The 16677-nt window shown below is 45.3% G+C and overlaps 1 protein-coding gene across 3 annotated transcripts in view; it reads right to left on the reverse strand.

The window, feature by feature from the left end:
- The window catches only part of LOC148652888 (protein kinase C alpha type), a 193809-nt gene that overhangs the window by 120738 nt on the left and 56394 nt on the right, over positions 1–16677 (reverse strand). The gene's annotated exons all lie outside the window — the stretch shown is intronic.

A 16677-nucleotide genomic window follows, 5' to 3' on the forward strand; every position in this document is an offset into this window, starting at 1 on the left:
GGGGGAATCCTATGGTACACCGTACAGAGATTTTTTTAAGAAGCATGTATTCAAGTTTCACATGAGCGGTATGGTGGTGCCCTGTACAGGGGCTCATTCTGGACAATGGCACCTTCCCCACACTTTTTCTCTGGGTACCTCCCCACCTCCAAAAGGCATGCTGGCTGCGTGTGACAGGCTGTTCTAAGTGGTTCTGGGGTTTCTGAGCCTGTGACAGACTGGCGTCCAGAGGAAGAGGAATTGTGCTCTCAGTCCTGCCTTCAGCTCCATGCTTCCAGGACAGGAACTGTCACTTACTGTGCACTGTTAATGTTACCCTGACTGAAAGTGATTTCTGATGGTGCACACATGGAGAGAAAGTTTCACATAAAAGATTATGCAAATCCTCAACCTGGACTGCTGTAATTCCTGGAGTACCACAAGGATCTGTGTGAGGACCACTGGTCATCTTCCCCAGATCACTTATCTACTAGCAACCAAATAGGCTAGATAAGCTAAACGGTCTCTCCTCATTTCCTTACGGTCCTAGCGATGAACACGATCCTATTTTAGTGTCACATGAATCGAGTCTAAGATTCCACAGACAGTACAGTCCATGCTCAGACCTGTGCATTGAAATCCCTGGCAGAAACCCCAAGACTTGTTTCATCCTCACCCCCGCTCTAGTTAATGCATACTAGAAGCTGCTCAACAAAATGCTAATTACCTAGGCTGACAAGCTTCTGTGACCCACAATGCTTTAACAAGCATGTCACAATAAATCAAGGCATGACAGGCAGGTGATTCGACTGGAAGCCATCCAGGTTGCCATGCGCTCACATTGTTAATTGAACTTTGTCAACCAGCACTCACAGGCTTTTGCAATGAGCTCACGGACTTGCAATCATTTAGAAACTGCTGGGACCTAGTGGTGACCAGACTCATCGCTCATAATGATGGCAAAATGCCCCCAATTACGGAGCCCTGAACAGAATGCACTTACTGTAGCTCGGGAATCAAATAAGTTTCATCCCATACATTTCTCAGACAGACCAGCTGACACTCCAGGCTCCTGAGGTTAGTCATAAGGAGTGAGTGCACGGTTTTCCATATTTATGAGGTAGTGATGTAAGCGCCAAAATCAGACTCTGTCATCCACTATCCATCCAACATCCATGACGCTGGACTAGAAATGGCTGAAACCATATCTCTTTATCTGTTCTGAAAATGACTCAAGATCAGAATCAAGAGTTTTTTAAACTCTTCAAATTGTGTTTTGTAGATAATTGACTGATTCGGTATTCAAGGTATAAAATGGCCATTTGACATAACAATGGACTGAAGAGGAAGGTGTGAAAGCAGGTTCCTGCATCTAAATTCACACCAGCTGAATCAGAGTATAACATCCTACTCTAGGAAGGCTACTTTAATTACATTAACAGCACCCCTGCTCTGTTGCCTTGCCTGCTGGCTGAGCACAGTTCAGAGGCGTTAAGGCAGCCCTGAGTGAGGAGCACTAGCTTCACACGTCACTGAAAATAATTAATCTCATTACGCAGAGCTCTTGGAGGCCGATGTCAAAGAGCCCAAATTAAATACTGCTGACCTCTATCCTTTGAATCCAGTTAGAACTGTAGCTACAGCTAACTACTAACAAGACAGGATGATAAAACTACGCTTAAAGAAAAGAAGCATCCTTTTTGAAAACTATGCAACATCTGATTGTCCGATATTTAATTACGCTTACAGCTAGCAGCCTCATGTTTTTCAAATACCCAAATATTAAACACAACAATAGGGTTATGTCAACAGTTTAACATTTTATTGCATTTTACCGTGCAGCGCAACAGCTCTCCGAGACATATTTTCAACCCATTAGACTCATAATGGCCAATATTTTCTCTCCAGAGAGTGTAATTAGACTGGTAGGAACAATTAGCACCATGTTGTATAGACAGGCCAGGCACTTATCATGAGATTTAAGAGAACAGTAATGGACCAGGTCTGTTACATTTAGCTATTCTTGCAGAATCCTTCAGAGGGAGAATGTCATTTGTAGTTCAGTAACTTTCTCCTAGAGAAACGCTGCACACATGGGACCTGCCCAGGAACATCGGGCTTACTGTGAGAAAGCACCGGCTACATTGCTCCTCTGCCCATTGATGCAGACATTGCAGGGAACAGCAGGGTTTCAGAAAAGGGAGGTCTTGCTTAGCTCACTTTTAAGACCATAAGAAGCAGCAGCAGTATGGATCCAGGTAATGCTTGAGGGAATCCTGCAGTTCAGTGTACAGAGATTTTTTAAGTACAGTACCTCTTAATAAAGTTCCACATGAGTGGTACAGTGGCGTGCTGTGCAGGGGCTGATTCTGGACAATGGCACCTTCCCCACACTGCCTTTTTGGGCTTCCTCCCACCTCCAAAAGACATGCTGGCTGGGTGTGGTCGGCTATCCTAAACAGTTCTATTCTTCCTGGGCCAGCGGCCTATTTGAATGACTTCAAATACGGAATTAGTTTGATCACAGAGGTCATCCGAGAAAGATCTGCTGGGTCAAGGATGAGCGCCGTGGCACTGAGACACCCCTGGCAATTCGGTCGAGAGTGGAAAACCACCAGGGGGCGCTGCTTTTTTCCGGAACAGATAGTGTTTCATGGGCAGGACATGTGTAAATGGAAAGAGCATTGTCAATGGGGTTCACAGGCTGGCAGTGAAGGGTGTGGGCTTAACGCTCTGACATCAAACCGTGCATCGCTGCGCTCAGACAGCCACCTGCTCCGCGCCACTGCAGGAACCACCACTGCAGACCGAGCACATTCATCCCTCTCCTCTCCCAGAGACACCCCCGTCTTCGGAGAATCAGGACAGAAGGCTGACACCACAGACTGCCAGGACCCCCCCCCTGAGCGTCTTATCGAGCAGCCCTCCCCTTGGACCGCAACTGCACCGAGGGGCTGCCGGCACAAAGCCTCCAAAAAAAGGAGGGAGCCGCACTGAGCAGATGTTTTAATAGGCCAAGATGAGAGATGATGGCTCACAACTGACCTTATTATGATTCCACATTCATGGAAGTATAAATTATGCACAGGCTAAAGTGTAATGTGCCTCTTTCAAATCAATAGCTATTAAATTCTCAGCAACGTCCTGATCCCTCCTGCTTGCACTGGATTGCCTCAGAGCCCTTTATCTGGGGGAGAAATCATGCATTTTTACCATCCATCTCTCTGACAATTTCCCAGGAAGGCCACAGACCAGGAAAGTATAATGCAACTGGAATCCATCTTCTAGAATCATTATTTAATTTTACTTCAAATGTCAGTTATTTGCACAACAGATTTAAGAAAGGCAATAAGAGTTTTAAATAACTCGTCAGCAAGTCTATTTGATCATTTAAAAAACTGGCCTTGGCATAGCTGCCAGTTACTTGAAACGACCTGGAAAAATTATTGCTGTGAACAGTGACATTTACCACACAATGTCTTCTTGTTCTAGTGCTGACATCGTTTTTATTGGATTTACACCCTCAGAAGCTATCCTTGTGACGGAAGAAGAACATACAGCCTAATATATTATTCAGACAGAATTTCTGTTAAGATTTTGCAAGACAGCGTAATAATGTTTTTAAGTCCTTTACCAGTGACAAGTGTTGGGGAATGTTCATTCGATTTGCTGAAATATTGCTACCGTTAATGCAGAGTAATAAATTATTCCTGTTTAGATCTGAGTTTTATTAATGCTGTCTTGCTTACTGCAAACCAGATGGAAACTGATAGCATACAGAGGCTTCATTTTTAATTTAAGGTAGTTTGTTTTAATTACTTCTAAATTGCTTAATCGTATCATTTAATCACATTTACAACAGCAAAACAATAAAGTTGATCGTATAGATCATCTTAATGTCTTTTTAAAAAAAAAAACCCTGTCACATGAAGTCTTTTAATTCCAGAGGTTTGCCATATGAACTATGTCCTCGAATGGTGAATTAGGCCACGGTTCTGTCAGTGTGGAACTTGAAGGAGTGGATCCAGGGTTCTGAGCATCATAGACCCCCTCTGCCCGCCTCCTGCACCAGATCGATGTAAAACCCTGAGCATTCAGTTTCCATGCCAAATTCCAGTGGGCTTTGTAAATCTTATTTCCCTGGAGTGCATTTTTTTAAAAAAAGGCTTTGAATTACACAGACGCATGTGTCCTGATAACTGCTTACTGAGTGGCACCGCTGGTGATGAGCGACACCAGCAGAATCGCTTTCACACACACTGACACGACCGAGCAACAGATGTGCTGTTAACAGCGACTGCTTGCTCCCACACTGAGACACTTCTATTGCTGTCAGGTACTCTCTGGTTGCTAAACGCGACAGAAACTGGGATAAACTGCGGCCTTATGAGCCACCAGGTTCGAGTACAGAGGTTTTTTCTCCAGTGTCATTTCTTTTTTTCCACTCCCACACACCACGTGTCCCCAATTCCCATCGCTCTGGATTGACCACACTAACACCCTGAGGTGCCCAGTGACACTTCTGCCTGAACTTCCTCCACAGTGCTGCGATGACTTTAACTCATTAATTGCCTTGTTTCGTCTGATTGAGACAAAACAGCCTTGTCTCAAGTCTGTCCTGGGAAAAGACAGCCGTCTTCCCTCTCGATGTTCTTTGTGGATCCTAGTGGGGCACACCAAACACCAGACCAAAGACACGACCACTTCTCGACCCCTCGGAGGAGCTCCTTCACAAACAGTTGGACGTTTGCCTGTATTTTCAGGAACTAAATGGATAAAAAGCCTGGGTTTATTTCTAGGTTAGCATAAGGCATGTGCCCACGGATAAACCTGTCCTCCTCCCGCACGCCCCATTCCCATCAAAGGCTCAACGCAGCAGCTCCTCAGGAAGACAGTAAACACGCTCTGCTGGTCTTTAATTACAGTATGCGGGCATCAGAGGTAAAGAGCAGTGACGCCGTGTTTCTGACTGTCCCAGCCGCTCAGCCAGCCCGGCTCACACTGTGGCGTCCCGTCCAAAGCCATGTGCCTGCGCTCACGCCCACCGAGGAGCAGAGTGACAGAGACAGAGTGGGGCACCTGATGCATTTCTGATCGCAAAAACTAACAAGAAGAGAGGTTTGAAGCTCAAAAGCCTGCATCATCACCCAAGCCAAGGTCAAGGGCAGCTCTGATCTTCGATGGTTACAGATTTCATTCCACTTCAGTTAGGAGCAACAGAGCCGTCTATTTACTTCATCAAACCCTTTCCTCAGGAGACTTCTAGAGGCTTGTAAACCCCAGTGGATCGAGGCTCTCCAGGACCCAGCTGTGTATTACAGACCGACGCCATGCGAGAATCCTAGACAAGGTCTGACATTAAAAATGATGGACACAGGGGGCATGTTCTGCATGAGGGGAGACCTGAAGGTCTTGATCAACTCAAGCAGCCCTGCTGCTGCTCAGGGGGGCCCTTTTAATGTCTGCAGAACCCAGACAGTCTATTGACTGACCAGCAGACTCGCCCGGCCACCCCCGGGCAGCGCCAGACACACTCTCGAACAACAAAGGCCACAGAGAGTGTGAGAAACACCGTGGGTGGCCTGTCACAGACTGAGGGACAGGAGAGTGACCACTGAGCTACAAGAAAGAGATGGACAGGTGGCCAACACTGATCAAAACAGGATCCTCGATGCCGAATCTGCTATCCTTGCAGTCCCTGTGACTGTTACTGTGTCCTGTTGTCTTTACTGCTCACATTCTTGTATGACATGAAAATACCTGCTTCTGATTTCATTTCAGTGTGCTTTAAATTGCACAACCATTCATAAATTGTCACGATTGCTTGGGTAATGCTGCGAGTGGTCACACCGTTAACTCCCTTCTCCTCAAGCAGGGAGAAGAGCCGTCAGAGACATCTAGGGCCAAGCCGGTTCTGAAAGCACATGGCTCAGGACACACCTTCCTCCTACCCTGCAAGACTGCAGGTGAAACCCTGTGCCTGCTTGCCCTGTGGGGGGCAAACTCTATCAAGACGGTAACCCCCTCCATGATTATGAGCCACCCTCTGAGCTGTCCAGTTGGGCTGCAGGTGCAGAGCAAGCCTGGCTGTCGATACTCAGGGTGAGACACGCCCAACAGAGCTAGAGAAATATTGGGTGAAACAGCAGCAACAGAAGAGTCACTAGACTATTTCAACAACACTTTAACGAGAAATAATGAGCTGCAGCAGAATATTGTACCACATGATTTATTTGTGTGACTTTGGGTTTTCAAACTCGAATAGATCTCTTTTGTTGTTTTTCCATTTTCTTGTGCCAGCAAGCCCAGAGATGAAAAAAGGAAGGGCTCCGACTCAGGACTGCAGCTCAGGTTTCTCTGGTGGTACATGGCTATTCCAGCTGGTTTCTGCCGGCAGCTTTTGGCAGCAAATGTCGCCTTCTGTCAGCTGGTAAGGAATGGCTGATGGGAAGGAGCAGTAGGGCGAATTGTTTCTGCTCCAATGTGAAGGCCCTGCTGTGTGCTCTTGTTGCTAGTTACAGGCTTGGTTATTTGTGACTCACTGTGTTTGTGTAACCTGATGCTCTTTGAAAATGTTTCACTATTATTTTAAGATTACCCAGGGAAGTTCTGCAGGTGCTGTATATAACAAGCTATCTAAGAAAAACTAAGCATTTTGAAGCACTGAATGTCTTAAGATTTTTCTTTCGAATTTGACATTTATTTCTTGCAAACACCCTGACTCCCTGAGGTCCAATATGCCAAACCAATATGGATGGGAGATGTGGACTATGGCTCTTTTAAAGGTCTCCACTTGAACTGTTTATTAAGATCAGAGATTTTGGTTTTCAGCATTAACCTCAAAAAGACAGTCTTACAAAGAGCAGGTCACAGGTTTTCATACACACTGAAAGCTACAGATCAGGGCTTCTTGAGTAACGATTTAAAGAGACATAGTGAACATGCTGGATAGGCTGTTGCAGGTGAGAAGCAGGTGCCAGGCACTGGAACTACGGGGTCTCGTTAACCACATTACACACTGTTATATGGGATTGTAATCTACAATTTAACAGACCAGACGAGTTATCAACCAGGTGAATTTCAGCTAAAGAGCAGTGACCCTTCACATATGTTTAAGGTAGGTTACAGGGGAAGTAAGGCATCGTAAGACAGAGATATGCACAGTATGACGTATGCCACAGATGGTGGGACACTATGCCAAAGCAAGCTGGTGGTGCAAACCCAAGTATGATAAACCCACAGGAGAACACAGCCAAGTCATCATGGCTTGCTGAGAGAGCCGTCACCCATCCATGGACCATGGCAGACTGGTCTGTATCTCCAGTCTCCTGCCATCTTTGTTAGTCTTTATGCTGGGATGTGTGACATCATGTCCACATTTATATATTTTATGAATCAGATAAACAAATCCAGTGGTCTACAGGCAGTTTTTCTCCTACTCTGTTTAGAAATTTACAAGGAATTTTTTAATTGAAGTATTGATTTTGTTTCAATCCCTAAAGCCAGACCTTCCTGTTATCCACTTCAGTGTCAACATGCTATTTTTCCGATATCCGATAACACAATCCAGATGGAATAGCCCAGAAAGCTTAAAGCCGAACAGACATTAAAAACGAATGCATCTCAAATCGTTCCTAATGTCAAATCATTCTGACATTTCTGTAAAACTTTCTGACATCCTCTTCCTGGTACGAATCACCCTCCTCCGATACTCAGTGGCAGTAAGCATGACATCTACACGTTTCTACATTCCTAACAAGGAAAATATTTGTAAAGTTATGGTACCGATACATCTAGCACTGCGTTCTGTACATTTTATCACAGTTTGATTAAAAATCTTCAGAAATCTTGACATATACATTTTCTTTTAGCTAGCTTTGCTCATTGGAACATGAATAATTTCCAGACCTGCTGTGTTTTGTATGTCAGTCAGATACAGGTGAATTGCCTTCAGTGTAGATGACAGGAGCTTTACATAAACTACAAACACTGGCTTTTTATTTTTAAAAAAATGTGACAGAAAGTAAAGAGGCTTTAACAGTCTTGCAGAGAGATTTTTACACTTCTGGGAGTTACAGTTCCGAAATGTCACTTCATCTTGGTATTCACTCATCAAGCCTGGTCATCTCAATTCTCTGGCACTGAGAACCATCTTAATATAATCTCTGACTGCAAGCTGCAGGAAAATTAATAAATCAAATCTGGGAAGACTTCTCATGCCAAATGGTGACACACAAAAAGTCTGATATACAGTACGTTCCTCCTCTGTGCGCTATCGACGACACATTTTCAATTAACAGCACAGGATGATTCTTATTTGGAGTCTCGCCGGCTCCAGCAGAAGACGAACGACAATACAGAACATCTCTCAATCACTCTGAAAGCAAGAAGAAATTCCTATCCCAATTCCAGCTCCTATTTTGTTACGGACTGAGACTCTAAATGGGAGAATCCAGTTCTGCTCTTTCGGGATGACGTGCGCACCAGCCCAATGCTGACCCGCTGTCGGAGGGAGCGCCCAGGAGAGACACTGTAAATGAAGTTTACAGGCCGCAAGCCTCTCGGACAGCTCAGCAATCCGGCACGAGCTGGGGGCCGGGCGAGTGCCGTTCTCCTCCCTGCTCCAGAGCTCATCGGAAACCTCACCCCCACACGGCAGACTCACAGAGCCACACACCCGGGCGCGTTCCCCCTCAAGCTCAGATTGTCCTTCTTCCAGACATGCACCGCCCATGAGAACACGCGTGGCGAACTGCTGGACCTGCTCATGAGGCGGGGCAAGCTGCTGAGCTCATGGAGATCCCAGGAGGTTTCCCTCAGAATCCCTCACTCCACACGGAGCGCCGAGACACACTTCCTCAGCCAGAACGGTCTACTGTTCTCTTTCTGTGTGAGACACAGTCACACAGTTCACTGTATCCACACACACAGAGCACCACGCGCCTCACCGGCTCATTATGTGGTGCTGGAGACTTATCGCAGAACAATCTTTGTGGCTTTGAGTGTCAGATAACAAAACCTACCGTACATGGTGACCAAGCTTTATTCAACACAGCTTCCAACCCAAATTTGGTACGCAACACACACACATAAAGGTGATTTTCATTAAGATAGATAGATAAGACTTTATTGATCCCGAAGGGAAATTGATGTAAGTTTAGAGAGCGATGGGTGGGCATCTAGTGCGCACCAGGAAATAATGATGGCAGAGCCTAGTCCAAACACCAAGAGATCATGCAAGCTTACCTGAGATTCTGCATAAGACACTGAACAGGTACCCCTGCAGATAACTGCAGCTGTGACAGGTGGTTATGTGAGCACAATTTCCCTGGTTTAGCTAATCTGACCATCTTTCACAGGAATTTGCACACAAACGTAAGATCACATTTAAAGGTCTTGCTTGGTGTCCTGCTGCAATAATAAAGGTTATTTTCACCCACTGCAATGACTGGATCTAGGGTTGAAAGGAAGGACAACATATCAAGAGAGCCGTTGAGCCCCAGTGCAGGGAAACTGACATCTGCTAAACCTTAGCATACTGTATGAAGAAGCTTTTTCTTGATTTTTAATTTATTTAATAGTGTGCTTCAACCATCATGTCATTAGTGCTTTGTGAGATGTATTAGAGCTTTTTGAGATATTTATGCATGCACACATTTCTAAATAGTCTATTTTCTGGGAAGATTATGACTTCTAATGGACACACATGAATGCACTTCTCCAAATCCATTTAGCCACACAAGACCTAGCGGAGCTGCTGCTGTTTATTGGCACATTAAAACTGCATGGATGCTTCCCCAAGCAGGAATGTCACTCCTGTCCTTAGAATGAAATCAGCTGCTCTCGGCCTGATGTGGAATAGCCCATCTGGGCTTCCTGCAGGGCTTTATTTGAGGAGTCACGACACTGCAAACAGCGCTGAATGCCAGTCTCTGTACAGGCCATGATTGCAGCACAAATGATGAAACTACAGGAGTGATCAGGAGGAAATGTAACCAGATGAATCATCATTAATCTGTTTTTTTTCCCCCAGAGGCACAAAACTGAATGAATGATATAAACATGATCTTGATGACCCTGTGGGTAAGACTGATTATCATTCATGGCTTATTTACAGTAGCAGAGACATTTCTGGTAGCAAATCATTAAGTACACAAGACAGCTTTCCACACAGTGATTCACTGATACTGCAGCATGCAATAATTTGCCGGCTGTCCATCGCTAGTGAGAGCTAGAGATCACATCTCTCCAAGAATCTGCCCTTGGAGGGGCAGGGACGGAACTGAAGTCCCAGAGTTCAGCAACATCAAGCACTATGTAGGTATTAGAAGATTAATCAGCAGCGCAAACACAGCAAAGAGAGTCCACAATAAACAAAGGCCTTTTGTCCAGAAATGAGCAAGGCATTACAATACAAAGCATGTGATGGCCAGTGAGAGGGAGCACTGTCCTGGGTTTATCAGTCACAGCAGCCTTTGGATTTGGAGTCCAGAAGGGGTAATTACATGGAGCACACTGATGCCTGCCTGTAAAGATGAACAATCTTGACTTAGAGATAACACACCTCTGACAAACCTCCCCAGCAAACAGCAGAGCAGGCACAGAGCCATGCCTGGAAACTTGGCTTCTACGCCATGCAAGGCCACACAAGACAAGACCATCTTGCACAAGACAAGGGTGTAGAAGCTACCACAGGTGCAGAGAATAGCTCTGTTAAGCGTCCAGCCAACCTGTATAGGCATGAGAGTTGGGGGTCTGGAACCAAAACCCACAACTTTCTCAAAAAAAACTTCTGCCTTGGGAACAAACAGGGAACAATTCAGCCATTATCCTTCTCACACATCCAAGACCCCAAGACCAGCGCAGACAGGCTCCCTGCCCTCAGCAGGAATAATCACCCTGGTCAGAGGATGGACCTGAAGCGCAGGAGGCAGGAGGAAGGGAGAGAACAGACAACTTGCTGCCTTGCAATCAGCGTCCTTTAGCATGTGATCATGAGAAAGTAAACTCCAGTGTTTGCATTCCGCTTGTATGAGATAAAAGCACCTGTCGACATCAGGCTGCCAGGTGGACAGAGCCCAGAGCTGTTTAACACACTGTGGCAACCTGGACAGGACCAATGCAACACACGGGCTTGTGGAAATCTCTGTGATGAGCCCACCTTCCCCCTCGCATGCAAGAACCACTTTCAGCACTGATTACACCGGCTATACGACAGCTCTCTAACCCCACCTCCCAGAAACACATGCAGGAAGCTGACACCGGCGTGAATGAGGAAGTGAACCAGGCCAGCTGTCTCTTCTCAGGTGCCCAAGACCTCTTCATCACAGGCGGTGGAGGCTTTATGGTTGGATTACAGGATTCTGGCTGTGGGAGCAGGTTATTATCGGGTTTAGGTTAAGGATTACGACTTTATAGTTAGGATGACGGGTTAGGGTTTGCGTTATGGCTTAATACTAGGTGTTGTGGTTATAGCTGGAACTGATCATAGCTCTAGGTTTAAGGGTGGGTGACAGGTTCAGGTTAGAGTAGATATTATGGCACTCCTGAGTCTCCTACCATGCTCACACATAATTGAGCTCTATAGCCAATATGTTATTAATTCCTGCCTGGACCATGTCATTAACCAGCTATAATCACTCCCCAGCTGGCGCTTTGCAATTTGACAATCATATCTAGGGCAGAGTCTGCAACCCTGGTTCAGTTGAGCCCTATCATTTTCTCAATTTCATGAATGAGTTACCTGATGCTTAATGAGGAGGACTTCACATGCTCTCCAGATTTTGCCAATTGATCATTAGGACTACTTATGAAACTCACAAGACTGCAGGATTGCAGACCCCAAGGGTTTAGCACAAGACAGTAGCACCAAGAAGTAAATTATTGCTTGTCTATTCTGCACAAGACCTTTTAAAGAGGCTGCATCAAATATTTGTGTCTGGCTGTAGAAACAGAAAGCTAGCATGTCAGATTGTCATTAACAAGACAGGGTATTGGATTTACAGAGTGTTAATGAAAAACTATGGAACAACTCCCAAAGTGGACTGAGTCCTAATGTTACAGAAGATCTGTGCAAAACCATCTGGGAGAAAATCAGACACAGGCCATTGATTCCTTTGTCTAAATATTAACTCATCTCACCCGCAAACTGACACTAGTTTCAAAACCTTGGACACAATTGGTGAAAGATTAAGCACAGTGCTTTCTGTAAATAACTTTCGTATTTCCTTCTTCTACCAATTCCATGAAAGCTGGCATGGATCTGATGCTGATAAGGTAGTTAAATTGAATAAAGCATCTTTTGAAATTGAAATCACTGCAGCTCCATTTAGATTTATTTGTAGTTCTTTCACCAAGGAGTCAGTAATGAATGTATTTACATTATTTTCAAAGACCGCCATGCTTATCGGTAGACTGCGTGCACATCCTGAAGTGTGGATTTCTGTGCTTCATTTAATCCATTTTACATCTCCTGCGCACTACAGATAATTAATAGGATTACAAACATTTTTCTTTTCACCGCTGAACAGACATCACAGAATAACAACAAAAATAAATCAAGCTATCTAACAGGCAATGTGTATTATTAATCATGCCATGTTCTCACTGTAACAATGCTGTGACTTTCTCAACAACACGTGTTTTTGATCAGTGGCTGGCCAGTCTAGTCCTGAGCACAGCTGCAGCAGGATTTTCAAAGCGCTGTGGAAGGAAACGCTGAGGGTTTTCATTTCATTCAAAGCAACTGCAGACGGTGAAGTCTGGCAAGATGCAAAGAAGTATGTCAACGAGGAAGGAAATGTCTGAAATTTTTTATTTGTATAATAGTGCACTGGGGTTAGAACATGAAAGAACTCACAGACCTGCTGAGTGGCTGAGGTGGTAAAGATGCTTGCCCAGTTTGAGCTCTGTGACCACAAGTTTGAGTCCTGTGTGTTTTTTTTTTTGCATTGGTGTCGAGTGCTGCCAGGGGTGTGGTAGGATTAACCCCCTGGAGCTGCCCGGACACGTGCAGGCATGTGGTGCTGCAGGTGAGGGACACCCCTCTCCTCCAATCAGCACACTCAAGCACAAGTGACTCACAGGTGGGTGGGGCAAGGAGTCTGCCTGCACTTCCTCCCTCTGTCTCCTGTGTGCGGTCACAGGGTTCATAACTGCAAACCAAGATGTGAAAAAACACACCACTGGCTGATCCAAAACAGGCAGGTATGGTATAACAGAAATAATTAACTATTCTAATGTTTCAGTCACAGGGGCTTCAGAGGGGTGCAGCAGGGGAGAAGGTCTCTAAGTCACTCTGTCTGGAGGTTCAGCTGTTATCGGTCCTATAGGGGAAAGCACACTCTTTACAGCTGGCCCCAGCAGCCTCAGGACAAGGTAAAAACATGGTAAATGTGTGAAAATACTACAATTATGTTGTCGCTACAAAACCTTATTGAATTGGTTCTGGAACCCAAAATATGTTCTCTCTCTAAAAAAAAAAAAATCTATTTTCATAATCACATTTAAATGAACTATTGGAAGAGCTCCCAAACAAATCTTGCCAAAATAGAGCAGCTGCTGTCAGACCACTTGGCGAGAGCGAGGGGTCACCCACCACAGCTCTCACAGAGCTGCCCCCTGACCCACAGCGCGGTGATGTCATAACGGCAGAGCCCGCCCCCCACTGCTCACCCGCCAATCAATAACTAGGTGCAGTGCAGGTCAGCAATCCATCACTATAGGCCACCTTTTTCTGCACAACTTTTACTCTTGTTCCTTTTGGACAATTCTATCTCCATCTTCTATTACAATAGTTAATGAAACAGCTTTTACATACACACTGGGGAACAGGAGTATTGCAATACATACATGAAGTATATAAAAGTCTAGAATTCTAATCATTGTTTTTGCAGTATCTTGTATCAGAATGTTTAATGAGCATGCAAACATTTCCTCTCGGACAGGTTTTTGTGGTTTTGGTTTTGAAAACCTATGAGGCTCGGGATCATGATTACTGAGGAATCGCTATTACCTCTGCTTTGATCAGTCAGGTAATGCAAAGCAACAGCCTGCGTGGGTGGACAATCGTCAGCCGGCTCCAGTTGCACACTGACGAGCGTGGATGCAGACAGCACCAGAATGCTGCTGAGCACTGGCCATCTCTTCCCAAGATAAAACACAGCTTCCACTTCACGCAGTGCTCAGGGCCACAGAGCATCGTCTGTCTGGTGACAGGAATGGTGTCGGATTCCTTCAGCAGGTTAGGTTTTTGAAGTCCGTTTTTCGATTTTCTCCAGGTCTCCAAGCTAAAACTAATGACGTATTTCTGCATAAATGCAGAGTAAATACAAGAGGCTATCGTTTTTTCTTACGTGTACATTCTGCAGCGGGGAAGGAGTTTCACAGAAAAGTGTATCAGGCTGTGGAAGGATAATTAATCTCCTAGAACAGACGTTCCATCGAAAATCTTTAGACTCGACTCCAAAGCTGCTGTAACTTCTCTGTTCCAGAAGCCTACCTCTATAGTATTTATTTTTGTAACTTGGCGTTTTCCTCACGTGATTCCCTGTCATTCACCTTCCCAGTAATTTGATTCCCTCTCAACCATAAAGCACACATCAACCAAAATAAACACTGCTGTTTTTTTTTAATCAACGGTTTGTGAAACTAGCCACAAAGCAGCCTGTGAAAGCGGCAGACTTTCACATTGCGCAACCAGAGTCACTTCTTGCTCGGCCCGGACATGCAAAGGGGGAGCTCCAGTGTGGGAGCTGCTGTTCTGCCTCTTCTACGTGCTAATGGCCAGGAGCACAGGGGTTTGCACCTGGGGGGATAATTCTAGCACCTCAGCTCTCTTTCACGCAGAGAGAGAGGGTTTCTGTCAGGCAGCAGGCTGGGAGAAGACTAAACTGAAGGCTGATGTCTCCTGATCTTCTCCAGCTGCTGGGTCGACAACTGTACTCTGTCTCCTCACACACACCCCCCGCCAGTATACCGGCTCGACAGGCACTGGGTACGAGTGACGAGCCGCTCTCGGAGATCTTCAGCAGACAGCCAGGCTGCGCCAGGTCACGCCAGCACAGACGCCACAATAAGCCTCTTGTCAAAGTCAGGCAGTTGCAGGAAGTGTAGCAAACATTCCGTCTGCTAGACAGGCAGGTCATGACAAGCAGGCTATGAAACCCATGAAGCTGCAAGACATTCAGAGTTCAGCAGACAACAGAAAAACAAAGAACTGAGAGGAAAGGGAATTCTACAGGGGTTATCGGGTAAGGCTATTACAAACCATTAGGTTTTTAAAACAATCTTTATAAACCTTTTTCATTTTCTAAGGGCGTTATGAAGCGCAGAATGACAGGCCTCACATTATACAAAAACTGGAAAATCTGAAAATGGGTGAATGTCAGAAATCCATTAATCTGCATCTGCATCTGCAATCTGAGTCTGGTCAATTACTGTGCAGCTCCCAGGACACACAGCAGTGGCCAAGAGTGCCGTCTGTACCTGTGAGCGCCTGGGATTTGGCTGCCTGCTCTGGAACGCCCAGGGCGTACAGGGCTCATAACTGTTTATAACCTCCCGACTTGCAGCAGAAGCCTGTAATATTAAAAAGTACGCAGGACAGCACAGTACCATTACTGTACCACAGTACCATTTTACGAAAACAGTCAATCGGCAAAATGAAGTTCGATATTCCCAGTGGGTTTTCTCAACCTTGTTTTATTTTTTTAATACTTTCTCAAATACCGACATTCAGATGAACCGGATTCCTCAATTGCATCGGCAAGGAGATTATCATCAAACTAATTGTGGCTCATTGTGCAGGAAAAAAATGGCTGTGATCTCAAAAGCAATTAAAGATCACTGTTAGCCACCCACTGAAAAACAAAGCACTCGGTGGCTTTTATTTTCCCCCAGGCTGTTGCCTGGTAAACTCTCAGACTTGTTTCTTTGTGATGATCAATGGCACAACACATCACAGGGCCTGCATGTCGTGTATTTAGTCAACCTGCCACACTGGCTGATCACACAGTCCTGTTGACTGCTGCCAGCATACAGTATTTCCACTGAATCTTCTTTACTGAGACACGAAATGCATCACTGGTACACAGGCAAACGCAAACTGAACTGTACAAACAAAAGAGAAAGAGAGACCCCCCCCAGCATGAGTGGTGTGACATACCTTCAGTATGTTTTCAAGAAGACCTGAACCACAGCTTTTACTCCCCAGATTAAGGGTCAGGCCTAATCACTGTATCAGCTCTGTGATAACTGCAGAGGTTCTCAAGTGACATGATTACAGAGCCCATCGCCACCCTCTGGTATTTCCTTCACTCAGTGTGTCCAGCCCTTCACTTTCCCTTCTTAAGAATATCTGTTCATGCCTGCAGGAGATGGCTGGGTTTCTACAGTAAGTTCTGCTAGCTGGCTGCACTCTTCAGAGCTACGTCTGTCACAAGACCTGTGGTCAAAGGAGTGAAAGCACTGTGTAAGATTGTGAGACCACTCTCTTATCTTCACAGATATAGCTTCTCTGGAAACCCCCTACACCGGCTTGCACAACATCCCTTCCTCACCACAAAAAAAGAAAATGAAGAAAGAGATCTGATTTAGACTTTCCTTTTAAACATCAGGGGTTCCCCTCTGAGAGAAACATTCGATCTTGATTGTTCTAAAATGCTCTCTGGGGAATCTCCTTCAGCTTATGATGGTACT

Source organism: Lepisosteus platostomus, chromosome 11 (genome assembly GCF_059453375.1).
Source record: "Lepisosteus platostomus isolate fLepPlt1 chromosome 11, fLepPlt1.hap1, whole genome shotgun sequence".
NCBI classification, from domain to species: Eukaryota; Metazoa; Chordata; class Actinopteri; order Semionotiformes; family Lepisosteidae; genus Lepisosteus; species Lepisosteus platostomus.